The sequence below is a fragment of the Rhincodon typus genome, chromosome 8 (genome assembly GCF_021869965.1).
Source record: "Rhincodon typus isolate 14 chromosome 8, sRhiTyp1.1, whole genome shotgun sequence".
NCBI lineage: Eukaryota > Metazoa > Chordata > Chondrichthyes > Orectolobiformes > Rhincodontidae > Rhincodon > Rhincodon typus.
Window position 1 is genome coordinate 72,034,372 of NC_063339.1, and position 27,186 is coordinate 72,061,557.

Sequence of the window (27,186 nt, forward strand, 5' to 3'; positions counted from 1 at the left end):
GTCAGGGCTCATTTCCCTTAAATGGAGGTGGCCCCATCCCCATGGGCTGGCCAATCCCGAGCCAGTAGCTCTTCAGTGCCATCAGAGCCTCTTGTGGCCACTGCTACAACTGCAACCAGACAGAAGCAGTGTCTCAAATCCAACTCCATCCACCTGGACTCCTCCCTCTGTTCTTTCATTTGATCTCTTCGTTGAGAATTGCTGACCTGATATTGGCTACTTCAACTTCTCCGCTCCCCTCACCCACTCCGTTCCGACATTGCTCTGTTCTATAGTCTCAGATCCAATCCTGACCTTGTTATCAAACCTAGGCAGACAAACAGGAGGCTGGAAGGACACAGCAAGCCAGGTAGCATCTGGAGGAAAGGAGCAATCCATCCTTTCTCAGGACTGGATGTGGGGGTAGGGGAAGCTACAGATAAAGAGAAGTGGGGGGGGAGGCGGAATGGTGGTGATAGGTGGGCACTGGTAGTGGGTATGGCCTGGTTGGTCGATGGGAGGGAGTTACCAAACCTGTCGTTAAGGGTGGTGTCGTTGTTGTCTGGCGTGCTGACTTCTACCTAGCAGAGGCCAAGCACCAACTCTAACTCCCCTGGATCATCACCCCATCTTCACCGTATATATGCAACACTTTCCTAGCTAAAATCTGTTCTGAAGAAGGGTCACTGGATTTGAAACATTAACCCTCTGTTTTCTCTTCACAGATGCTGCCAGACCTACTGAGTTTTTCCAGCAATTTCTGATTGTGATTCTGATGAAGGCTGTCCTTCGATTTGTTGATTGGTCAGGCACTTAAGTATTATCTTGTATAAATTATCTCTGTTAAGCTTTCTGGGGTTTGCTGTCTTAACTCCCTGCCCCCAACCCCCCCACAGACACACATGCAGTGAAGTAGGGAGAGTGCTGTCTGCAAGCTCTGGATGTTATCACTGTTTCTGCTGCTCTTGGCACTTATAGCTTTCTTAAACATTCTGCAGCTCAACCAAACAGAGAGCTGTTGCTCGGCAGAACTTCCTCAAAACAAGATATCCGCAGTACCAGAGATAATAAGAACTGCTGATGCTGGAGTCAGAGATAACACAGTGTGGAGCTGGAGGAACACAGGAGGCCAGGCAGCATCAGAAGGGCAGGAAAGTTAATGTTTCAGGCCAGGGTCCCAAACCAAAACATCAACTTTCCTGCTCCTCTGATGCTACCTGGCCTGCTGTGTTCCTCCAGCTCCACACTGTGTTATCTAGATCTGCAGTATTGTTCAGTCTTGACTTACCTCCTCGTTTTGTTTCCGAGAAGCAATATAGTGTTGCACAGCTCAACAATATGCAACATGTGTTTTCCCAAGTTGCAAAACTTCCCCATTTTTCAATTAAAGCAGTCCAACTTTCATTTCAGGTAAAACATGAAAAATATATGGTCTTTAATATTGTTTACTGGGAACAATTCCTTTCTTCCACTTTTTAATTACTTATTTGGAAACAATTCGCACAAAAACCGCCAGTATTACTTTTGCGGGACCAGGCTTTTGTGGGCAAGAGAGGCCAGGATCAGACTGCAGTTGGCATCCAGCCAGGCCTTGATTGGCACAAGGGAGTAGTCTGTGGCTATCAGTCAACAAGGGGATATATGACCAAACTGTTGACAGCAAGAAGGACAACTTTCAAGGTGTGGTCCTGCCACAAAAACGGAGAATGCCAGCAGGTCTGGCAGCATCTGTGGAGTCAGAAATTGCAAGTGTATTAAGACCCTTCTTCAGAGTCATGTTGGACTTGAAACATTAACTCTGCTTCTTTCTCCACAGGTGCTGCCAGATGTGCTGAGTTTCTCTAGCACTTTCTGTTTCAATTTCAGATTTCCAGCATCTGCAGTACTTTGCTTTTATCAAGGTACTGTGGCCAAAAAGAAAAGGACATAGCTGGGCAACTTTTTGACATTGTCAGGTAGGTGCCAGTGTTGTAGCTATACTGAAACTGTCTGGCTAATGGCATGGTAAGTTCTGAAGAACAAGTCTTCAGTGTTATTGCTTGAATACCGTCAGTGGCCATAGCCTTTGCGGTATCCTGTGCATTCAACCTCCTTGATGTCACATGGAGTGAATAGAATTGGCTGAAGACTGGCATCTTTGAAGCTGAAGACATCGGTGGAGGCGAAGTCCTCTCTGTAACCAACCTCCTCTTTTCGATTGTTCATTTATCTTCTAATTCCACGTATTTTCTCCCCTAAGTACCGCTTCTGAATTTTATGGGTGTGTCACTCTGCAATGTTTTGTAAGGTGATGTAAAACATGACTGCAATTTCTTGCTGCTTCCTGCTTTCACTTCAGTAAAGAATTCAGAAGAAACCTCTCTACCCAGAAAGGATGGTACTTGCTCCCAAAAGCAATGAATGAAGCTAATATGGGAAGATGGGAAGGCTAGGAAAGTGCATGATGGGGAAAAGCATGGAAGATGGTGTTAGTAAATTGAGATGGGGTGGTCATGTGTGGAACATAAACATCCACTGACTGCTATTGGGCTAATTGATCTGTTTTGATACTGTCACTTTCCATATAATTCTATGTTAATTACCAGAACTTGTGGTCCTTATCAGATTTTTCCATCCACATTCCAGGCTTCTTTCTATTCACCTCTATCCGATTCCCACAACTATTTTTCATCCTGTTTCTCTCACTGACTTCATCCTTTCCACACAGTCCGCCATCTGTTTTGTATTTACTCTCATGACTGCACAGGAGATAAGCAACACTGTGAGTTACGGAACAGAGTCAAGCTCATGTTATTAACAACAGCTTGCATTCATACAGACAGGACAAGGCAATACTGCAGGGTAACAATGTGGGTAATGAAATAACCGAGTGCGAGTGGGCAAACATACAAGTGCACCATCAAATAAGGTCAGTTTGCGGAAACATGGTGAAAAGATAGAATTAGTGGCTCCTTATTTGAATGCGCAAGCATTTATAACAAGATGGGCGAATTGTTTGCACAAATTGAAATGAATACACATGAAACAATAGCCATTACAAAGACGTGGTTATACAGTGAGCATGGCTGAAATTTGAACACTCAAGGGTGTTTATCATTTAGAAAGGCAGGAAGCTAGGAAAAGAAGGTGAAAGTTCTTGTTGGTAAAGAATGAAGTTGTTAGCATAGTGAGAAATGATTTTGGTTTGGAGAACCAAGATGTAGAATCAGACTGGGTGGAGATAAAGACAGCAATGGAAATTAGTCACTAGAGCGGTTGAGGTTTACAAACCCAACTGACAGTAGTTACACTGTAGGAATGAATTTAAACAAATGATTGGAGTTTGTAAGAAAGGTATTGCAATTACTGTGAGAAATGTTAATCTTCATATAGAATGGATGAATCAAATTTGTAAATTATCCTGGAGGATGAGTTAATTGAATTTATTCAGGACAACTTCTTGGAACAATACATTTTGGAACCAAAAGGTCAATTCATATTTGTTAACGTGCAATGAGACAGGATTAATTAATCACCCCATAGTAAACGATTCTCAAGCTAACAGTGACCTTTGATAAAATGATAAAATTTTACATTCCATTTGAGGATGAGAGATTTGAGCCTGACATCGGTGGTGGGCAAGTTGTTGAACAGGATCCTGAGGGAATGCATTTACATGAATTTGGAAAGGCAAGGGCTGATTAGTCAACAAGGATAGTCAAAAAGGCTTTGTGCATGTGAAATCGTGTCTCACTAACTTGATTGAGTTTTTTGAAGAAGTGACAAAGAGGATTGATGACGGCAGAGTGGTGGTCTATATGGACTTCAATAAGGCGTTCGACAAGGTTCCTCATACTGGTTAGCAAGGTTAGATCACATAGAATACAGGGAGAACTAGCCATTTGGATACAGATCTGGTTCAAAGGTGGGAGACAAGGGGTGGTGGTGGAGGGTTGCTTTTCAGACTGGAGGCTTGTGACCAACGCTATGCCACAAGGATCGGTGCTGGGCCCACTGCTTTTTGTCATTTATATAAATGATTTGGATGTGAACGTAGGCGGGATGGTTAGTAAGTTTGCAAATGACACTAAAATTAGTGGTGCTGCGGTCAGTGAAGAAGTACAACAGGATCTTGATCAGATGGGCCAATGGGCCGAGGAATGGCAGATGGAGTTTAATTTAGATAAATATGAGGTGCTGCATTTTGGAAAAGCAAATCAGGGCAGGACTTATACACTTAATGGTAAGGTCCTGGGGAGTGTTGCTGAACAAAGAGACCTTGGAGTGCAGGTTCATAGTTCCTTGAAAGCGAAGTTGCAGGTAGACAGGATCATGAAAAAGGTGTTTGGTATGCTTGCCTTTAATAGTCAGTGCATTGAGTATAGGAGTTGGGAGCTGTACAGGACATTGGTTAGGGTACTTTTGGAATACTGCATTCAATTCTGGTCTCCCTGCTATAGGAAGGATGTTGTGAAACTTGAAAGCATTTAGAAAAAATTTACAAGAGTGTTGCCAGGGCTGGAGGGTTTAAGCCATAGGGAGAAGTTGAATAGGCTGGGACTACTTTCTCTGGAGCGTCAGAGGCTGAGGGGTGACCTTATAGAAGTTTATTAAATCATGAGGGGCATAGATAGGGTGAACAGCCAAGGCCTTTTCTCCAAGGTAGTGGAGTCCAAAACTAGAGGGCACAGGTTTAAGGTGAGAGGGAAAAGATTTAAAAGGGACCTATGGGGCAACATTTTCACACAGAGGGTGGGTGTATGGAATGGGCTGCCAGAGGAAGTGGTGGAGGCTGGTACAATTACAACATTTAAAAGGCATCTGGACTAGTATATGAATAGAAAGGGTTGAGAGTGATATGGGCCAAATGCTGAGAAATGGGACTAGATTAATTTAGGTCAGCACGGATGAGTTGGTCTGTTTTCATGCTGTACAGCTCTATGACTCTATGACTGTACTTGAGACGAAAACACACATTTTACATTGAAATGAAGGTAATTACAAGGGTATAAAAACAGACCTGGGTAGAGTGCAATGGGGAAATAAATTAAAGGAAATATGGAAAAGAAACAGTGGCAGATTTTTAAGGAGAAGTTTATAAACTTTCAATGAAGGTATATGTACATTGAGAAAGAACGATGCTATGAGAAGCTTGCACTAAATATGTGACTAATTTATCAATTTAAAAATGGTATCAAATTGAAAGAAAAGATATATAATGATGCAAAAATTAGTGGTAGCTCAGAAGGCTGAGGAGACTTTAGAAACCTTTAAAGGATGATTTTTAAAAAAGGAGAGAGAAATTGGAGTGTGAAAGAAAACTAACATCATATAAATAGAAACACATTTGTAGATGTAAAAATTCCTGCGAGCATCCAAAAAGAGAGTAGCTAAAGTAAGCATTGGTCCCTTAGATCATCAAATTGCTTAATTAATAATGGGAAACAAGGAACTGAACTTCAAACAAATATCTTGTGTCTGTTTTTAGAGCCGAAAACACATTAAGCATTCCAAGAATTGTAGAAAATCAAGAGGCAAAAGCAAAGGGGAAATAACTACAATCACTAGAGAACGATGACCAGAAAAACTAATAGGACTAAAGATCAAAAAATCTCCTGGACCTGATGAGCTGCACCCCTGGACTAAGTGAAGTGGTTGCAGAGGTAGTAGGTGCGTCAGTTATAATTTCCTTGATAAGAACAGTCAGCAAATAGATATAGGTTGGCAGATGGAGTATAATGTGGGAAAGAAGTGTCCACTTTGGAAGGAAAAATAGAAAAGCAGCACGTTATAATGGAGAGATGTTGCAGCACAGAGTGAGCTGGGTGTCCTTTTCAACAAATCGCACAATGTTACAGCAAGTAAATAGCGACTGCAATTGGAATGTTGGCCTTTATTTCAAGGCAAATGCAGTATAAAAGGATGGCAGCCTTGCTACAGCTGTACAGGACATTGGTAAGACTGCACATGGAGCACTGTGTACACATTTGGTCTCCTTATTTAGAGAGAAATATATTAGCGTTCAAATTTGTTCAAGGCAGTAGCTGATTCTTGGGATAAGGAATTTGTTTTCTGAGAAAGATTAAGTAGACTGGGTCAATACTCATGGGAGTTTAGGAGAATGAAAGGTGGCCCATGGTAGAGTGAAGAACATTGGAGATGCACAAGACCAGAACAGACCATGTTCTTGCGGAGTTGTAGGGCTGGTGGAAGTTAAAGAAAGGAATGGGAAAGAGCATCAAGGATTCAAACCATAAATGCAGCTGCTATTGTGCTGGGCTTTTGACTTTGCCCTTTATAAATCCCTCAAACATACCTTCGAAACAAATCCCTTTTTGTTTATTTTCATTTTCTCCTTGTACTTTTCACTGAATTCCCCACCCTACACCCAACCACCAATATTTTAGTCGTTAGTCCCAGAGTTTGCTCTTCCAAATTATTTTTGGCCTTATTAGTCATTATTACAATATTCAACCTAACCACACAACAAGCAACAGAACAAAGTGTTCACATACTTCCAGGTCCTTAGGTGTTTTGGATGGATTACTCAAGATTAAATCTGCTCTAACATCTGCCTTAGCTGTTTTCAAATTTTAATTACTCATTCATTCACAGGATGTAGGTATCGCTGGCTGGGCCAGCAGTTATTTCCTGTCCCTAGTTGCCCTTGAGAAGGTGGTGATGAGCTGTCTTGTTGAACTGCAGAAGTCACAAGAACAAAAGAGAGAGGAGAGGGAGTAGCCCACGGAGGCTGCTTACTATTTACTACAAACATAGCTATCTTGGGGCGTCAACTTCAATTTCCTTACTGCTCCTCACATCCCTTAATTCCATGAGAGACCAAAAAATCTGCCCATCCCTATGAACAGAGGCTCCACACTTTAGTGAATTCCAAAGAGTCGTGATATCTTAAGTGAAGTCATTTCTCATCATCTCAGTCCTAAGTGGTTGTTCCCCTAATTCTGAGGCTAGGCCCTTGTGTCCTGCCCAGTGGAAACAATCTCTCGGCTTCTATGTCCCATCCAGCCCCTTCAGAATCTGAATCAAGCAGTCAGTGAGGTGAAGGTGCTCCCCCAGTACTCAGGGTTTTGACCCAGCAATGACGAAGTAAAGATGACGTCTGGCCAGGTTAAGACAGCATATGACTGACAGGGAACCAGTAGGCGATGGTGTTCCCCTTAACCTCCTGTCATTATTCGAATAGGTGGCAGGAGCCATGGATTTGGGAGGTGTTGCTGAAGGAAGCCTGTTATTGCTTCAGTGTATCTTGGTACACTCTGTAGCCACAGTGGAGGAAGGGAAGGAATGTTTAAGCGCTGATCCAATGGGCTCTTTTAAGTATTGTGGAACCGCACTGATCCAAGCTGGTAGTGAGCTTTTTCCTGCTCCTCGGATGCTGCCTGACCTGCTGTGTTCCTCCAGCTCCACACTGTCTTGTCTCTGACTCCAGCATCTGCAGTTCGTGCTATCTCTAGTAGTGAGCGTTTGTCTTCCTGACTCATGCTTTGCTGGTCAAAAGATTTTTCGGCAGTCAGGAGATCAATCACAGGAGACATAGTCAGGCTGCATCTCAGGGCTGTTCGCTCACTCTATTCGCGCCCAAAGCAAAAATCCCTCAAGATGAAACCAAAGGTAGGGTTTATTTAACAAAACAGTAAAAGGCAGGGGAACTGCATTGCATTTGCTATTTCATTGACACAGGCATACAAGATAGAAAGAAAGAGAAAGGGAAGGAAAATAATTGCAATTTATGTCGTCTGTCAGCTGATATTGTAACAATTCTTTCCCTGGGAGCAGGGGTGTAAATGAAAGTGTAGCAGTATTTCCTGGGTTGATAGTCCTGTTAGAGATGGGCAGGCCAACTCCAAGGTTCTTTCTGGAAATAAGACCTTCAGGAGGGAGAAGACTTGAGTGATGATTTCCGGCTGCTAAAGCCTGGAGCTGTTCTTCTCGTGCTATTAAGGCTAGCAATCGAAGTCAAAAGTTAAAAACCGTACGCTTAAACAGTTCGACAAGTGCAGGTTCCAGTCTGAGTGCTTTCTGTTAAGCCATTCAGAGGAAGAAGTAATTCCAAACGTTACCATCAAAATGGGCTATTGTGAGGGGGGAGGCGCTGATGGCTCATCACAGAGGCTCATGGGACTGCTATTACCATTTTCGCAGTAGACATTAGTAATTTGTAATTCCTTTGTGTCATGGTTTTCATGGGAATCGGGACAACGGTGGGAAGCTCTTAGTCACAGCAGGTTGCAGGCCAAGTCTCCAGGCGCTAATGAGCAGGCTGCCTGCACTTGCAGAGTGTTGTCAAGACGCTCCAGCTATGTAATATGATTATTAATCACATCTTAAGAGTTCAGCAGTGTTGAGTATTAAATATGCTTAAACAGGAGAACCATGAAGAGAATATAATTTTACAAAACAAAAATTATGGTTTCTCTTCGTGCCCTCTGGTGATTACGCATCACGGACATCCCTTTGTGGTGATGCTAGATTCGACTTAATGTCAGAGAAGGAAGGAGGAGATCTGCTCGATCCCTTATGGGCAGCTTTCTTTGAGGACAACAGGAAGTACCATTCCCTCACCACCCACAAAATCCAGCCCAAAGTCTATTTTTGAAACCAACACCAGCTGGAAACAGATTAACTGCTCTTCTATCTTGTGGCTTTGTTTGTTGAGATCTTGCTGTGCACTTCAAAAAAAAAATTCTTGATTGGCTGTGAAATTCTTCGGTGGGGGGTGGGGTACCCTAAGCTTGTGAAAGTTACCATAAAGATCCACGTTTGTTCCCTAATTTCTTGACCGATAATAAATTACTGCTTTGTCCGACACTTCAAAATTTTGAACCATATTTGTAGCAGGCATCCAATTTGTAGTACTGCATTTCTTTTCGTCTGGCTCCGCAAGGACACTGCATCTTCTGCTTTACACAGCTTGTTGGGAGGGTTGGCATCCTTGGAGCTAGCTTGTACTCTGCAGCTGTGCAGTTGAACCCTGACCATTTACAAATAAACAGCTAGCCGCTCAACAGGTCATGCTATTGCATGGAAATTTTGCTATATTTTTAGGAGGAACAGCTGCTCTCTGACCACATTGACGTCATCCTACCCAATGTATATGGGAGGATGGTGGATTAAACTCCTGCCATTTATACAAAGGTTAAATCCCACCTCCCCACCCCGGCCATAATATTTGAAGCTGGATTTCTCAATCCCCGCCATGGGTAATAGAACATAGAACATAGAACATAAAACAGTACAGCACAGTACAGGCCCTTTGGCCCACGATGTTGTGGCAAACTTTTACCCTAAATCTAAGGTTTATCTAACCTCCACCCTTACCTTATACTATCATCCATATGCCTATCTAAATAGCCGCTTAAATGCCCCTAATGAGGCCGACTCCACTACCCTCTCCAGCAATGCATTCCACTCTCCTAAAACTCTCTGAGTAAAGAACCTCCCTCTGACGTCTCCCCTATATCTACCTCCACTCACTTTAAAACTATGCCCCCTCATAATAGCTACCTCCACCCTAGGAAAAAGTCTCTGGCTGTCCACTCTATCTATACCTCTGATCATTTTGTACACCTCTATCAAGTCACCTCTCATCCTTCGTCATTCTAAAGAGAAAAGCCCTAGCTCTCTCAACTTTCCTTGTAAGACCTTCCCTCCATTCCAGGCAACATCCTGGTAAATCTCCTCTGCACCTTTTCCAACGCTTCCACATCTTTCCTGTAATGAGGCGACCAGAACTGGACACAATACTCCAGATGTGGCCGAACCAGGCTTTTGTATAGCTGGAGCATAACTTCACGGCTCTTGAGCTCAATCCCGCTCGAATGTTTCTTACTTACTTACATGCAAAATTCGTAAAATTACTGAGGCCTGAAAAATCAGCCAGGTGTCAATTTTGAGGAATTTCTTGCAGGGCCACCATGCTGCTCACCTCAGAAAGTAGGCATTATGATGCCACCTTCACACTATCATGTGCTCACCATTTCAGGCTGTTCTCGCCACCTTCTGGGATCTTCTGCCACCAGCCATGTGTTTAAAGCCCAGACACTCACCAGGTCAAATGGGTGCCAGCCAGGAATTGGCCTTCACAGTAAACCTAGAGGAAGGGAAATGAGAAAGTAAAGATTTCTGATGGCACTTGGGTAGCCTGGTCGACACTTCATTGTAAATGGAAGATCAGGTTCGTACAAATAGCGGCACTTTAAACCATGAAGTGTCTGATCAACCGAGAATAAATCACTGCTTCGTTCATTGCAGCTGCAACTATAAGTGCAAAGTTACAAGAAGCTACCCTCCCTTAGAACCACTATACCCTTTCCCTAATCCCCATAATGTCTTGTCATTGTGTGAGCATCACACGTTGTGAAGCTCTCAAGCAGTTGTTAAATTTAACTTTTATTAAAAGACAGGAAAACTGAAGAAAGAACAAACCAACAAAAAAGCTACTTTTGCTTCCAGTACTAAATACAGGCTGCTTGTTTTTTTGAGAAAAACAAATTTACAGACGCCCAGCTCAGACCTTATAGAATAGGTGGTAATGAAGTCCAGTCTGGATTGTTGTGCCTCACACTGCACTGCCCTACTCTTTTAAGCTGAAAGTAAAGCCCTCCTTATTCTTTTAAACTGAAAGTAAAGCTCTCCCAACTCTGCTGCACTGCTGTATCATGGTAAAGGTAATTTTTCTTCTGCTCAGTGTGTTTGCGTTTGTTAAGAAACGACAGAATGGATATGATACGTAAGTGAATTAGACAAAGAAAGCATACAACAGTGACAATCGAAGATGATTTACTGATACCGGGGAATGAACAGGCCGTTGGTGCAGAATGTGTCAGTCTTGTTAAAGGTAAGAAGGCAGCTCCTGCTCTCTCGCCAATGAGTCAAGGGAACTCTTCCCTGGGTCTTCCTTCTCCTCTGGTCCATCTTGAATCTGAAGGAGACAGCTCCCTGACAAGGACTGCTGCCTATACGGACTACCTAATGAGGGCTGCCCTCTGCCCCTGTTCCCTTGTTGATATACCCTATTTCTAGAGACTGGTAGTTCATGCCAAGGTGACCGTTGTTCACTTCCCAACCCTATTTAAGAGTTAGTTTCCATTCCTCTATGAATAAAAACTTTTCGCATTCCCAAACAAAAGGATATTGTGGCTCCCAATAAAACTTATGTTTATGCTTGTTGAAGCCTATTTGCTACTGTAACACAGTTAAATGAACTCATATGAGATACGGGAAATACTGAATAAAAGGGACCCCAATTTCCGGATGGTGGCGAGAGCGGGAGCAGGCAGCCCAGGGTGGTGGTGTGATCAAGCCTAGGGTGGGGGAGGTTGAGACCTTTTGAGGAGTGTGAGCCCACCAGGGCCTGGCACTTACGGACAGTGGTGTTGAACTGTTAACTGTGTTTCATTGTTTTTCTATTTCTTGTGAGAAGGATTGTGATGTCTAACTTCGTCTTGCTTATTTTTCTGCTTTGTACCAAAGATTATGTATCTAGGCACATTTGTCGGTGGTGACTTGTAGATTTTTCACTGTACTCACATGAGAACCTGTGACAATAAACGTAATTCAACGATATTCATATTGTTTGTGAATTTGTATTTAAATAAATAAATAAACAACGAAGTTCGTAAGGTATTCAACTGACAATAGCATCAGAGCTGAGGCGGACCTCCTCACCAGATTCGCCTTAACTGGCAGCTGACACAGGAACAGGAGGGTAAATCCTGACTGAAACCCATTGTAGTCCGTAAGCCACAACTCAAATCAGGGTTCAATTGGTCTCTGTGATTTACTTATACTACATCATTACCAGGTATAGCCATTGAGGAAACTACTATCAGAGATCTCCTGAGTCTCTTGAATTAGATATTAAAATGTTGCACAATCGTTTCTTTTCTATTGACTTTCTTTGGGGACTTCCCATTGGAGGTTGTCCATAAAAAAGGGCTAGGCTGGAATTGTATGACTTCTCTCGTGGTGTGTTTGGAATCAGGAAGGGCATTTAATTCCATGGGATGATAGCATGCCTGAACTCTCACCACTTTCTGGCTTCCACCAGAATTATGTTCAGGGTAGGAAGCCCTTTGGTCAGATTGCCAATAGTGGCTGCTAAATGAGCAATTGATGGACGCTTTTTTCATTGGCTCACTGGATTTTGGTGTCGCTGGATGGGTCAGCCTATCATCTCCATCCATATTTGCCCCTTCAGAAGGTGGTAGTGAGCCACCGTCTCGAGCTGCTGCAGTCCATCTGCTGTGAGTCCCACAATGCCCTTGGCATAGGGACGGAATTCCAGGATTTGAGTGACTGTGAAGGAATGGAGATATATTCAAAGGCAGGCTTGGAGGGGTGGTGGTGTTCCCAAGTATGGGTGGCATGGTGGCTGAGTGGTCAGCACTGCTGCCTCACAGCGCCAAGGACCTATGTTTGATTCCAGCCTCGGGCAACTGTCTGTGAGGAGTTTGCATGTTCTCCTTTTATCTGCATGAGTTTCTTCTGGGTGCTCTGGTTTTCTCCCACAGTCCTAAGGTGTGCAGGTTAGGTGGATTGGCTGTGCTAAAGGTGGAGGTGGACCTGTGTGATGCTGTTCAGAGGGTCGTGTGGATTCAATGGCCTGAATGGCCTGCTTCCACACTGTCTTTCTACTTGGATGTGGTCACTGATTTGGAAAATGCTGTAGGAGGCAGCCTTGTAAATGCAATCACTGTGATGGAGGGGCTGAATGGTTAAGGAGGCAGATAGGGTGCTGTTCAGGCAGGCCTGCTTTGTGCAGGATGCTATTGGAGTTGCCCTCATCCAGGCAAATAGGAAGTACTCCCTACTTGCGTTTTGTACATGTGGAACAGGCTTTGGGGATCCAGAAGGATTGCTCTTTGAAAAAGCAATTCGATGGCAGAGGCCACGGTTGTTGCTGGAATGAGACCTTTCTGCCACCCAAGGTGGCAAGGAAGAACCCAGGTCATAGGCAAATAATGATGGAGGGGTTTTGTGAAGTGGGGAGAGGTGTGTGGGGAATGGGGTAGGGGGGGGTGGTCAGCGACAAGAATAATAGATGGGGGGGGAGGGTTTGTAGGTCCCCATGGGCTCCCCTTTCCAAAGTTCACTCATTGCCTGAGTGCCCTTGAATGAGGGACTGAAACTCCTGCCAGCTCCTGAAAGATGACAAGTAGACCAGAGAATTTTGTCTGTTGTGCATTTCACATATTGACAGGTTTGCCCACCACTGGGTCATTACCAGCAGCAAGAATTAAGCTCCTTAAGTTCAGCACAATTGATGGCAGCCTGCTTGGTCAGCACCCAATCTAACACCATCAATAAATGGTCGCCAATGCACATTCGCAGCAAGTGTGTACCATCTGTGGGACAAACTTCAACAACTCACTGAAGGCTTCTTGGGCGAGCATTGTCTAAATCTATGATCTCAACTACACAGCAGAGTTAGCATTTGAAACACGAGGGCAGCAGATACGTGGTAACCATTATTATGTGCCAGTTCTGTCCTAGCTTGGAGCTATCTCCAAATGCTATCACTGTCGTTTGGTCAAAATCCTGGAACTCCCTTCCTAAAAGCGCTGTGGGTAGTCCCTCCAAATTTACAGACTTCAGCAGTCCAGGAAGGCAACTCCACACTACCTTGTCCAGTGCAATCAGGCACATGCAATAAATGCTGGCCTCACCATTGATGCCGACATCCTGTGAATATTTATATAGAGTGGATGGTCTGCTGATTTCAGCACACACCTAGCCCACATAATACGAGGTAGAGCGCAGGGTTAGGCTAGGCACCCGACATGACTTCCCAACCCAACATGTCTGTAGAGAACACACGGTGCTGGGGGGAGGGGTGGTGGTGGTGGGGGGCACTGTAATATCCTGCCCATTAACCCTGTTTCCCCCTGTACAGCCGCAGCAAGATCTGCTGAGGTTTTACACTTTCCTTTTCCGGCATGATTTCTGATCTTTCCGCTTCTGCCTTCGGGCCTAAGGGTTGCTGACCTCAGCCTGGACGTATTCCTCGAGGTGGTGATCGCCTGAACTCCAGTGCGCCTTTTCCCAGGCACATGTTCTTGGTCACTGAACATGGTCAGGCAGTTTTGCTTTTTGCAATCAGAGCCCCAGCATCAGGATCAAGTCTGACCCAGCAGTGTTGGGATCAGTCACCCAACATGATTTTCCAAGGAGTAGCCGATTAGTGACTGGAAGACTAACTAATTAACTAATTAAGGACTCCCAGGGCCAGGGGGCCACTAGTAGGCAATTGAGCATTTAAGGACTGGAAAGCTTGTTGTTGCAAGGAGGAGAGAACATGCCTCAAAAGTGGAAGCGCCCTCTCCACACCCTCAAAACAAAAATGGCTGCCCTCATGGTCGGAAGACGCTCCATTACTGGGAGGCCTGGGGCCTACAGCTGTACTCAGCATCTTGCACCGGTTGTGACCTTTGACCTAGAGATTTGGGTGTCGGGGTATACCTTAACGTTAATGGAGGGCTAGGCCCCCCACCCGTCAGCCCCCACCGCAACGGAAGGAAGGGTGCTGGGTTGGCTACCTCCAGCCACCAAGTACTGACTGAAAAATTCCAGCGCAGACAGTGCTGTATTGCGACGTTCTCAACAAAAAGCTAGGAACCAAGTGTTATGGGAATAGATATCCTGGGGTGCCACATTTACTGCTGCACAGCAAACTGTCTGCCTCAACACATGGGACATTGACTCCATGGGTGATCCAAAGTTTGTGGGACAGCAGCTGTTTTGCCTCCGACACGATCTCTTCGAAAACGTTCAGGAGCCAGGTACTTGACATGCCAGCAGGGGTGGGAAAATTGCGGGCCCACTTGCCTTCCTTCAAAGACCTCACGATTAAAACTCTGCCCCGTACCTCAGCACATCTCTCCCACACCGGACCCCATACCCCCAACCTCGAGACTCCGCCATTCTCATGCCACCTGGCAAATGTGTCTTTTGCAACCACTGAACAAAAAGTGCTTCCAGGAGTTGAAGAAAGGACGGCATTCCTCCTTAATCCTTTAATGATTTTTCTCCTCGAATTTGCTCGCAGCAGTGTCCTGCAAAAATCCCGGAGTGGCGAGGACAATCCCAGAGAATTGACACTGCCCTGCCTAGCCCGGTTTAATCCAATTCCAAACTTTGCAGTTTGTTTAAGAAGTCAACAACGTCAGCGTTTTCTTGAAGTTACTGCTTTTTAAGACATGTTGTAAATAAATTTCTTTATCTTGACAGTCAGTCCACACAGAACTGTAGGAGTGGTTGCATTGTCTGCCTGATTGCCACAGATAATGAGGGTCAGAAGCTTTGTTGCAGTGAAAGGCTTGCTTGACATGACCTTTGGCCCTGGACTGGCTCAGCACCGTTGCTGGCAGTAAGCCTTTGTTAGGCCTGAAGTGGTAATAACTGTTATTACTTGAACAGAAGGAAAGGTTTTAACAATCAGTGGAAAGAGGGAAGGTGATTTAGTCCATCGAACCTATTCTATCTCATGCTGAGATATAGAATTACATTGTGATGGTTTGACTGAGCTAAGAAAGACTGTTTAATGGTCTGTTTGAGGACCTTAATATCTCTACACTACAGCAATGTCATGCTCCCACCTGCAGACAAACAATCAAACCCTAGCATTAGTGGCTTAACAATTCCAGTTAACGTGTTTCAAATTGTGCTTTCACTGTTGATTCCCAGCTCTCCTCCGTCTATCCAGTAGGACACAGAACGTTCCTGACAGAGTTTCCAGTCTGGGTGCAACAGCAGTCTGGGCCCAATTTGAGTTTGAAATGGTACTGGCTTTCCAAAGTAAAGTTATAGTTCAAATTCCTACTCTCACTTATTTACAGAATCATAAACACTAAAAGCATCAGCAGACAGGGGACCAAGGACCTGGCTTCAGATAGAGCTTACACGATTAAAGATGATGTCAATGGAACATTAATCACGTCCACATTCATTTTCAAAATTCCCTGGATTCAGGGAAGGTTTTATCAGAATGGGAAAGTGAGGGAGGCACAAGAAAGGAATCCATAGGCCAGTTAGCTTGATGTCGGACATGGGGAAGGTGTTAAAAATGATCTTTACAAATGTTATAGCTGCAAACTTAGAAAAACTCAATCCAATCAGGAAGAACTCTCATCCAAGGAAAGTCATCTTTAACCAACTTGTTCCAAGTTCTTTGAAGAAGTAACATTCCCTGTGGATAAAGGGGAGCCTGTAGACATAGATTCATAGAGCACTGAAACTGACCCTTCAGTACACCGCGTCCACAACAGTCATCCGATCTGACCTAGTCCCATTGGCCCATATCCCTCTGAACTCTTCCTATTCATATACACATCTCACAGATAGTTGTTACGACTTCAGAACTCTCTGCATCAAAGATTAGGTTTTCAAATATTTTTATGACAGCGGTGGAAAGATTCTTGCGAGACAAGGGAATCAAAGGTTATTGGAGATAGATGGGAATGTGGAATTGGAAACACAAACAGATCAGCAATGGTCCTATTGAGCAAGCTCGAGGGATTGAATGATCTGCTTTCGTCATATTTTGTATATTCATACATTCTGACCTTCTGAATAGAGCCTAACCTAGTCCTAAACCAGGCAGCAGACAAGTGGGGAGGCTGCCTATGCAGAGGTCACTGAGACAGCCCTTTTGCTAGCAAATGGGGCTTGGAACATGCCTTTTACCCCTGATGTCTGGCTCCTGAAATCCACCGTAAATTTCAAGCCAATACTTTTGAAACCAGGAATTAAGAATCACAGAAACTTGGCTTGCAAGTCCGCGTCGCTGTCCTTAAAATTCATCAGACTTTCTACACTAGTTTCAGGGGAATAGTGTTAATAAATGCAACGCAAACTCCCAGAAACGCGAGACAATATTGTTTTTTGCATTATGATTGCAGAAATTACTCTGTGCCATGCTTCATTTTGTGGTGGAGAATGGCAAGAAGGGTGGGGAGGTGCGATTTAAAAAGGACTAATTGTGTGAGGCTCCATTCAGTGTTCCTACTCCACATTAGAAGTAAAATTATATCAGCACCTCAGTGTATCCCACAGTCTTTACAATCAGTGAGTTACTTTAGAGGCACAATTTGCAATGTAGGAAAACACAGGTGACAGTTTGCAATTGGCAAGGTCCCACAAACAGCAATGTGATAACGATCAGAACATTTGTTTTTATTGTGACATTAGCATTGGGATAAGCATTGTCCAGGGCACAGGAGAGCTCCCGTGCTCTTGTACAAAATACTGTCGTTGGATACTTCACATCCTCCTCACCAGGGCAGACAGATCTAGGTTTTATGTCTCATTCGGTGCTGCACTGAAGAGTCAGCCACTTGTGCTCACCTCTCTGTGCAGGATGACACTGTAGTGGGTTTAGACCTAAAGCATAAAACCTAGGGAGATCATAGGCTTGATTGCTGGTAGAAACTTTGCTGCTAATGACCACAATGCATCAAGATGGATAGCAGAACGTCGATACGATTGTCACCACTAAGTTGTGAACCCAATTGGAAATTGGAGATTGAGTCAGGGCGAGTTTAGTTACAATCGCCTCACTGCACTGAAAATTCTCCCCAGTATCCTGGCCAATATTTATGCAATGTTAGAAATACATAGTATCTGATCATCTTCACGCAGCTGCTTTATGAAGACTTGTTATAATCAAATGGGCTGTAGTGTTTCCTTCATTACATCAGTGACTTCACTTCTGATGCATGTAATTGGCTTTTGGGATATTCTGAGGATGTGAAAGGTGCTGTAAAAAGGCAGGTTATTTCCTTTCACTATCAAAGATAGATGCTCTAGGCTTATATGTCTTCTGATTTAGATCATTCATGTCAAGATAATCTGATGATACTATTTACATTTGGGGTTTATCTAACTGCTAAATGACTCAGTTAAAGACCGTTTTTTTTCAGACATGCATTTCTTTTCCTCTCCATTTGTTTGCAATGAGCTTCTGTATTCTCCTGCCTGTTTTTCCAATGACTCAAAGACTTTGTAGCAGTGAAAAGATGACCTGAGGTGACCCTTGACCTGGAGCTCACTTGACATTACTGCTTAAGGTAACCTTTCAAGCGGTAAAGATTGCTGCAGTTCAAGCGGGAAAGAACTTACAGCCATTAGAAAGGAGGACATTCAGGCCATCAACTTCCTTCTATCCAGTGCAGGGAAAAACATTTGCTTTCTTGGTCGAGGTAAGCAGGGCTATCCAATGGCCTAAGCCACTTCAACAATTTATCCAGGAAATAGAGGAAACAGCTCGATCCTAGATTCAATTTCCCCATCCCAGGAATCAGCTGTCACATAAGAAAACACCCTGGTGCCACAAGTTAGGGATAATTCTTGCTCATGTAGCAAGTTCACTTGATTGATACCTGGGAATGGAGAGGTTATCTCATGAGGAACGCTTGGACAGGCTGGGCCGTATTCACTGGAGTTTGGATGAATAAGTGGCAGCCTTATTGAAACATATAAGATCCTGAGAGGGATTTGACAGGTTGAATGCTGAAAGGATGGTTTCCCCTGTGGGAGAGATTGGAATAGGAGACGCAGTTTAAAAGAAGAAGTGGTCTTCCATTAAAGATGGAGATGAGGAGAAACTTCTTTTCTCTCACCGCTGTGAATCAATAGCGCCTCCTCCTTAGGGGTTTATTGAATATCTGGAAAGCAAAGGTACATAGATTCTTTACAAACAAGGAAGTCAAAGGTATTTGAAGGTAAACGGGAATATGGAATTGAGGCTAAAATCAGATGATGTTCATGAAGAGGAAAGCAGACTTCAGGGATCGAATGACCCTACTCCTGTTCCTAATTCACATGCTTGTACGCTTCTGGGGGAATGTCAACTGTTCACGAGGACAAAATAAGCTCATGAGAGGGACATATACAGGCGGAGTAGTTCACTGCCATTCGTCATCAAGTAATCCTGCTCCTCCTCCAGCCTTCAGGAGTAATTTGACACAAACATTGTCAGGCCTTTATGGTTCCATTAGCCATGAAACAGATCAGAGCAAGCACAGCACAGGCCTCAATCCTTTCCTAAGACGGCTATCAAAGTCTCGTTTCTTTCTCACTGTTTGCGGCACCTTGCTCCGTGCAAACTGGCTGCTGTCCTTTCTACATCACAACACTAACTACACTTCAGTGGTGATAAAGTGCTTTGGGACTGTCTGAGGCCAGTAAAGACACAATGCACATACATATCTTTCCGCTGAACACAAAGCCTAATGACTTGAAGAGGAGACTCGTGCTCTTGGTATATTTTAGTTCTATGCCTGGGCCTTTTACCCTGATGAATGGCTTACTTCTGCTGCTACATCTTATGGTCTAACATGGCAAGGTTTCAGAATAGTGCCTAGAAATTATGGCAGGGCAGTCGCTTGGATTTACAGTGTGGTTAGTTCAACAATGAGCCATGCATCAAAAACTGAAACATTACTTCAAGAGTGTCCATAATACACGTCAGTATTGACATCACAATTGCCCTAGATTTCCCCGCATTACAATTAAACTCTGTGTAGACTACAATTACACGGCCTTGTGACTCACAAGTGGGAAACATTATGCCCAGACCGGTTACAAATGCAGTGTCTGCACAGAGTGGGAGCAGCGCTCTGAGCCGGAGGTGAACGTGTGGGGGTATGAAAGTGGGAATGTCTCATTCATAGTGCAAGTGTTCAGCCGCAATGCAGTTACTGAGTGCAGACCCCTTGGCAGAAGCTCTCGGTAAACATATGAATAGATTGTAACTTTGAGCACTCGACAACAACAGTTTCCAGTGTTTCTGAGAGAGCGAAACAAAAGGAACTGACTCCCCCACATGGAACTTGAATTGAACAGCTGCCTGACTGACTGAGTTACCTTTGACCTCCTGTGTAACCACAAGATGTTTAAATTATGGAAATTGTGATGCAGGGAAATTAATATAGTCTAATTGACAGAGCTTTAAACACACTGTCAGGCTATAAATTTGCTTTATGTTTTCTCCACTGATTGTTCTTTGCTCTGTTCAGATTTCTCCCCTTGCTTCTCAACATACAAAATTAATGGTCAGAAAGAAACTAGCCAGCCATGCCCAAAGTTTACAATAGTGCACCAATGTGCTTAGACACTGCTCACCCACCATCTGTGATGTGGTTTGTGGTTTTCGTATATTAGCCCATGGAACATATACCACAAAGAGTAAGGTTCTTGTGAGACAGAGATCTTGAAGTTTATTTACAACACTGACTATTTACATGATTACAAATCAGGGACTCACCAACACAATTTGTTCTGTTGTTTATGTCTTCACAGGACTTGGCCATTTGCTCCTTAGCACATCTTATGATCTCTGCTGGACACAACAATGTAGTATGTTTCTATGAATCCATCTCTTGATTTAAGTTGATGTAACTGTATGCATGGTTTTTGACCATGTTCTCTATTCTTTACAAAGACATTGAAGATACTACACTGACTCCATCACACAGAGCATGTGACTGAAGGCAAGACGGTTACCTTTATACAGGAACGTCATACGTTGTAATGTCATGTGACTGGCTTAAAGGTACAGGCCTGTCTTGCCTGGAATCTATACCATAATTCAACAGTCACCTCCTGCCCAGCCCTTTGAGAGAATAAGGAATCATCACTTCCCTACTTTTATATTCCATTCCCTTTGCAATAAAGAACATTCCATTTGCCATCCTAATTACTTATTGTATCTGTGTATGAATTTTATGCAATTTATCTACCCAGATCGCTCCTCACTTTGGAGTTCTGCAACCTATCCCCTTCCCTCCTCCCCCATTTCTGAAGAAGGGTCCTGACCCAAAATGTCAACTTTCCTGCTCCTCTGATGCTGCCTGGCCTGCTATGTTCCTCCAGCTCCGCACTGTGTTATCCATTAAATACTATATTCCTTTCCTAATCTACCTGCCAAAATGAACAAAAACTCGCATTTCCTCACACTGCTCACATCTGCCAAGCGTTTGCTCACCGACTTAATGTGTTACGGTCCCTTAGCAGGCTACTTAATGCCCTCTTTATGACTCACTCCCTTACCCATTGCTGAGGTCATCAGCAAATTTAGCCCCTGTAGGTTTGTTTTGCAGTTGTAGCTGGAGGGGCCCACTCTGTATAATCCAGCTGATAGAACCTCCTGGGAATGGTAAACAAAAAACCCACAAAAAAAAAGTTTCAGAGACAATCAGTGGGAAAACTCGATGGATGGGACACCAACCCCCGCCCCACCCCCCACTGTCCTGCTCCAGCTGGATGCAACAGCAGTGAAGTGAAAGGGAGGGAGCCCTCAAAACTGGTCACCCATCTTCCGCAGCATTCTTTTCAAATTTGACCTATAAAATAGATCAAATGGCTAAGCCACCATTGCAGTGTGACTTCAGCTAGAAGCCTGGTATTAGACTGGGCCTCTAAGCCTGCCTGGAGCTCTGGTCCCTGGTCTGTCGTACTAGTACATTTCTGTTTGCTTCATTGACTGCCAGACTGTTCAGCTTAGTCAATTTGTTACAACTTTACGCATCAGAGAGTCAATACAGTGTGGAGCTGGAGGAACACAGCAGGTCAGGCAGCATCAGAGGAGCAGGAAAGTTGACGTTTCGGGTTTACACCCTTCATCAGGATGCAAGATCGGAATCCTCACATGTCTCCCTCTTCCTGTCTTTCTCCCCCTCCACAACGTAGCAATTTTCCGTTCCCTTCCCTTGCTCCAGGTCTTTCGAAGTCCTTTCAGCGGTTTCGCTGTAATGATGCGGAACGAGGAATGAGTGGTTGATGATCAACTTGCACTTATATAGCACCTTTCATTGTGGTAACACACCCCAAGGACCATAATCAGACAAACAAAATTGGCGCTGAAGGAGACATGGGGATTGATGAGCAAGCATTCGGTCATAGAAGTCACTTTTAATGAAGATCTTTAAGGAGAAGGGAGAGGTAGGAAGGCTTGAGGAGAGAATTCCACAGCTTGGGGCCAAGGCAGCTGAAGGTCTGGCCAGCCATGATGGGGGGATAAAAACTGACAATGAGCAAGGGGCCGGAATTAAAGGGGTACAGAGAGGGCTGTGGTGCTGGAGGATCATACAGAGATGGTGAGGAATTGGAAGAATTTGAACACGAGGATGCAAACTTTGAATCTGAGACATCGATGGGTTGGGAGATTTGTGCAGATCAGTGCCTACGAACTTAAGCTGAGGCCTAGGAATACCAGTGCAGTGTGATCGCACTAAGCAGCTTGCCTTGGGCCAAGTAGTTCTGTGTAATCATCCAACATCTGGATTACAAGGCAAGGGAGAAAGATTGCATTAATGCACCCAGAAAAACAGCAGAAGAAAGAAAGAATTTATAATATTCTGGGACTCAGGATTTGCTAAAGTGATGGTATTGATCCAGTGACTGTGAGAGCCTCATCAAGTGATTGTGGACTACAGAATGAATGTAACTCTTGATGCAGAATTGGCTGCTTTACCTATCTGCGAGCATTGGAAACTGATGAGACAGTGACTGACCTCCATCTGTGTTTGCCTTATGCTATCCTGATAGCTACATGATAAACTAATCATAAAGCTGCTGACTAATTGTAGGAATCACTCCCCATCAATTTATTTCTAACCAGCGAGGAAAATCCTCACAAATTTAAGAACCAAGGGTTCAATGTTTTGCTGTTCCTCTCAAACAATTATCATGTCACAAATTATGCTGTATCCCAAAATATTTCTTGCAGAATGAAACCTGCTGTATATAATTTGCACTGAATCAATACTAACAACTTCCACTTTCTGCGGAAGCCTATTCTACACGATTTGATTTGATTTGATTTATTGATGTCACATGTACTGAGATACAGTGAAAAGTGTTGTTTTGCATGCTATACAGGCAGATCGTACCATATAAAGTGCATCAGGTAGCAGAACAGAGTGCAGAATACAGTGTTAGAGCCATAGAGAATGTGCACAGAGAGATCAATATTAACATTTGAGAGGTCTATTCAAAAGTCTGATAACAGCAGGGAAGTGTATATTCTTGAATCTGTTCGTATGTATATTCAACCTGGCAAAGATTGTAAAATGCAGCAAGTGAAGATATGCTTGACACAGACTGATACTCCAGCATTATGCTGAGGGAAAAATAGACTGTAATCCAGTGGTTCCAGTCTATAAGGAGTTTTGATCAAGTAAGTAAGGAGAAATAACTTCCTCCTGTCAGGTGGCTCAGTAACTGAAGAATTCAGATTTAAGATCATGGAAAAGGACTGAGAAAATAACTAAGAACTTGTCATTCAGGCAGCAAGTTGATGCGATCTGGATTGTACTGTCTGAAAGAGTGAGGGAAATGGATCCAATAGTCGCTGAAAACAATATAGGACAAATGATGGGAAAGAAGATATTTGCAGGACTGTGGAGAGCAAACATGTTAATGGTTATACTGAGATACATTGCATTTGTCACAATTTCAGAATTTCCCAAAGTGCTGTATAGCCAATGTAGTACTTTGAAAAGTAGTCACTGTTGTAATGTAACAAAAGAGAGAACCAGTTTGCACATAATAATATCCCATAAACAGAAATGTGCGAATGACAAGATAATCTGTTTTTTACAGATCTTAGTTGAGGATAAAAATTGGTCAGGACACAGGACAGAAGCTTCGTGCTCCTCTGAGTAATGTCATGGGATCTTTTGCACATATTTGGGATCTTAATGTCTCATCCTATACATGGTAATTCTGATTGTGCAGTATTCTCTCAGCACGCGCACCAGGAGTGTGAACTTTTCTAATTTTCACAAGTTATTGGAGCTGTGAGGAGTTGAAACTGTGTAACACAGGAAGATTACTTTAATGGATAAATGAGGCTTACTCAGCAAGTTGGCACACACCTTTCAGTCTACATAGCAGTTTTTGTAGAAAGATGTGCTTGTCTGGTTCCATACAATATGAGGTAATGCAGCCAGGGAAATTTTAGAATGAGTTGTTATAGATAGACTGAAGCTCCCGTGTGGTAGTTGTTCAGAACAGATATAAGACCAGCAAACCACAGGAAACTCAAAGCCGATGATTCACATTGAACGTCTGACAGATACAAAACTTGTCAATCTGACAAAAAGGAGATGGCAGATAAAGAGGTGAGCAGCATAACCAGCTCCGTTCCATATTTACCACACCCACAGGTGTCTAGGTTCAGAATCATGCTGTTTGGAAGGCAAGGTTCCATTGGTTGAGGCCTAGAGTATGGAAGCATGAATACAATGACGGAGCTGTACAAGACAATGGAGAGAGCACAGCTGTAGTACTGTGTGCAGTTCTGGTCACCCCATTATAGAAAAGATGTTATCACATTGGAGAGGGTACAGAAAGATTGAATTAAATGTTGCCGGAAATGGAGGGTTTTAGTTATGAGTAAAAATTGGATTTAAAACATACCAATAATCAGTGCTAATAACAAACATGAAAGGAGACCTTCTCATTTTGCACTAATCAGGATTGAACACAGGAAATAATAATATATGATGCTTAAGAAGGGGGTATTGTTTAGTTGGTCTGTGGCTGTCAATGAGATGCAGTGAGAACTGTCTTAGTTAGTGGTCTCTGAATGGTCAGGGCATTACCATGTGGATGTATCAGTGATTGGTTATCTTCATAGCCCTTACATCATTATAAAAAGGTATAATGTGTGAACATATTATTCTTGGCTACAAAGAATAGGGTCCCATGTTTGAATAAGTGAACAACACTGTGAGCCTGGCTGATAATCTTGAATTGGTTTCCAGTGTAATTCTCAGTGCAGTCAGAGTTTAGTTAATGTTGTCCAATAGCAGGAGCACATCTAATGTTAGACACGATGTTCTGAATTTTGCAAGCACCAGGCTGGTTGAGCACAACTCGTAGAGTGTCCTCTATGGACAGTCAAGGGGACTGTAGTTTGATAGGCTGGGGTCATTGTCTTTGGAAGTAGGAGGCTAAGAAAAGATTTAATTAAGGTGTATTGAACCGTCACATGCTAGGCAGAGAGGGTTGAAAAGACCTGTTTTCATTTTTTCAAAAAAGTTGTATATACACTTGAGATACAATACTCTATCTATTGTGTGGCAGATCGGGGATTCGAATGGATGTTTCTATTTTGGCCAATAAAGCCATAGCGGGCTGAATGGCCTCATTCTGTGCCCTAACTCTTTCTATCATTCTCCTTATATCTCTCGTTCTCCTTCTTTCTTTAGACAAACAATCATAGAAAGTTTGCGACACAGAAAGAAGTCATCTAGCCCATCACATAGCCAGCCAGCGTAATTTCACTTTCCAGTCTTTGGTGTGTGGCCCTGCAGGTTATTGGCACTTTTTAGATGTATGCAGAGTTTTTGCCTTGACTACCTTCTCAGCCCAGTATGTTCCAGACTCCCTGCACCCTGTCCGGGTAAAACAAAAGCGTAGATGTTTTTAAACGTATAAAAGTGACATTTACACAGTGACTGGTGCAAGACTGCAGTTGCGGTTCCTTGTCCAGCTGTTTTGTTTAGTCCCTCCTCTCTAGATGTTAACTCCTAAGTGGGTCTGAGTGAACTCAATGCAGAATCTGAGATCTGTCAACTTCAGATTGGACCCCGTCTTTAAGCCACAAAAACAAATGCATATTAATAGATATTTGGCGAACAGGCTCTTTTAAGATAGCTGTGGAGGGAATCCCCCTCCTAATGTAACAGAGTGGGGGAAACGAGGACAAATGGCTGATTTCGATTGGATGGTATAAGCGCTTCTCTCGTGGTAACAACCTGATGCTGATTTCTGATCGGCGAGGGGGTGCAGACAGCCGCCCGGCCCGGACGTTTTGGTGGGGGAGGGTGAGGCCTCCAGGTGGCGCTGGATGGGAAGGACGGGGTGGGGGTGGGTGGCGGGGAGGGTGCTGTAGCACAGCACTATCTAGGGGCGCGAAGCCGGCACTGCAGGAGAACAGGCGATTGGCTGCGCGGGGAATGATTGGCAGCGCCAGCAGTCAATTCGGAAAAGAGCCGGTCGGGTGGGCGTGTACTGATTGCTGATTTGGCGGTGCCATGGTTACACGATTGTGACGATATTTGATTGACAGGGAGTCCGGCGGTAAACAGTGGGTCGGCGCGTAAAGCGCGGTGATTAATCAGAGTACCTACTGTAAGGAGTTTGTACAATCCGACATAAACCGGCTTCAGTTATCTCCGGGTAAGTGCATCTCACAACAACCAACTTTCCTTTCCCGGCGCATCTCCTTCATCTCTACATCGTGCAGTCGCGCTCCCGTCATCCTGCCCAAAGGGAACCGGACAAAAAAAGTGACTTAATTGTTTCTTTGCAAATATTGTCTCTGCACTACAAAGCGGATCGGCATTGCAAGGTTGTTGTCAATCTAGCCCAGATTTTTCTGATCTGGTGCTTACCGTCTTCTTATCAGGAGAACACCCTGATCTTGTGGCAGATACAAGGTGGGGGGGGGGGGGCTGGGTTGCGAAAAGTATCCCTAATACAACCACTTTTTGTCATTCTTTTACTGTTTTATAAGCCAACTTTAGACGCTCTCAATGCGTTTTTAACTCACTTGTTCTCATTTCCGGGACATGTCAGGGCAGCAGATACAGAAGCAAAAATACATCAACATATCAGTTTTGTCGGCAAAGGGATTTATGTTTTGGGCGCTGAAGATTTACGAGCGAGTTGCTGCTGTGTTGACTTTGTATTCAGTGTTTGTTTTCGATCGGGATCGTTTGCTCATTAGCCAGGGTTCAACAACAACAAAAGAAAAACAGGCAATTGTAAACTCCAGTCCGGCTTCGGCGAGGAGTCATCGCAGTGTGAGTCAGGTTGTATCAACCTCACCCGACTCCCGTCTGCTGCAAGCTGGATGTGAAACCGTCTGCAACCAGGAGTCCCAGGGATCTGAAACTCACCTGGCCGAGTCTGAAACTGATCACAGAGAGACTTCCAATGGGTCAGAAACTAACCAGAGGGTGACCCAATGGGTCTGAAACTGACCAGAGAAAAAATTCCAATGGGTCAGAAACTCACCAGAGAGAGAATTCCAGTGGGTCTGAAACTGACCGGAGAGAAACCCAATGGGTCTGAAACTGACCAGAGAAAGAATTCCAGTGGGTCTGAAGCTGACCTGAGAGAGACCCAATGGGTCTGAAACTGACCAGAGAGAATTCCAGTGGGTATGAAACTGACCAGAGAGAGACCCAGTGGGTC

At 43.9% G+C, this 27,186-nt stretch overlaps 2 long non-coding RNA genes and 1 other non-coding gene across 3 annotated transcripts in view; 2 read left to right on the forward strand and 1 right to left on the reverse strand.

The window, feature by feature from the left end:
- LOC125483770 overlaps positions 1 to 27,186 on the reverse strand; it is a 64,251-nt gene that overhangs the window by 35,995 nt on the left and 1,070 nt on the right. Inside the window, exons 2-3 of the long non-coding RNA XR_007262718.1 lie at positions 26,118 to 26,249; positions 9,954 to 10,069 (exon numbers count right to left, since the gene is read on the reverse strand). This is a non-coding gene — a long non-coding RNA (uncharacterized LOC125483770). The remainder of the gene's footprint in view (positions 1 to 9,953; positions 10,070 to 26,117; positions 26,250 to 27,186) is intronic.
- On the forward strand, positions 14,532 to 20,674 carry LOC125483769. The gene is made up of 2 exons (XR_007262715.1): positions 14,532 to 14,759; positions 20,278 to 20,674. It is a non-coding gene; the product is annotated as an uncharacterized LOC125483769 (long non-coding RNA).
- Positions 26,054 to 27,186, forward strand: part of LOC109928265 — a 10,010-nt gene continuing 8,877 nt past the window's right edge. Inside the window, exon 1 of the transcript XR_007262716.1 lies at positions 26,054 to 26,166. This is a non-coding gene — a transcript (uncharacterized LOC109928265). The remainder of the gene's footprint in view (positions 26,167 to 27,186) is intronic.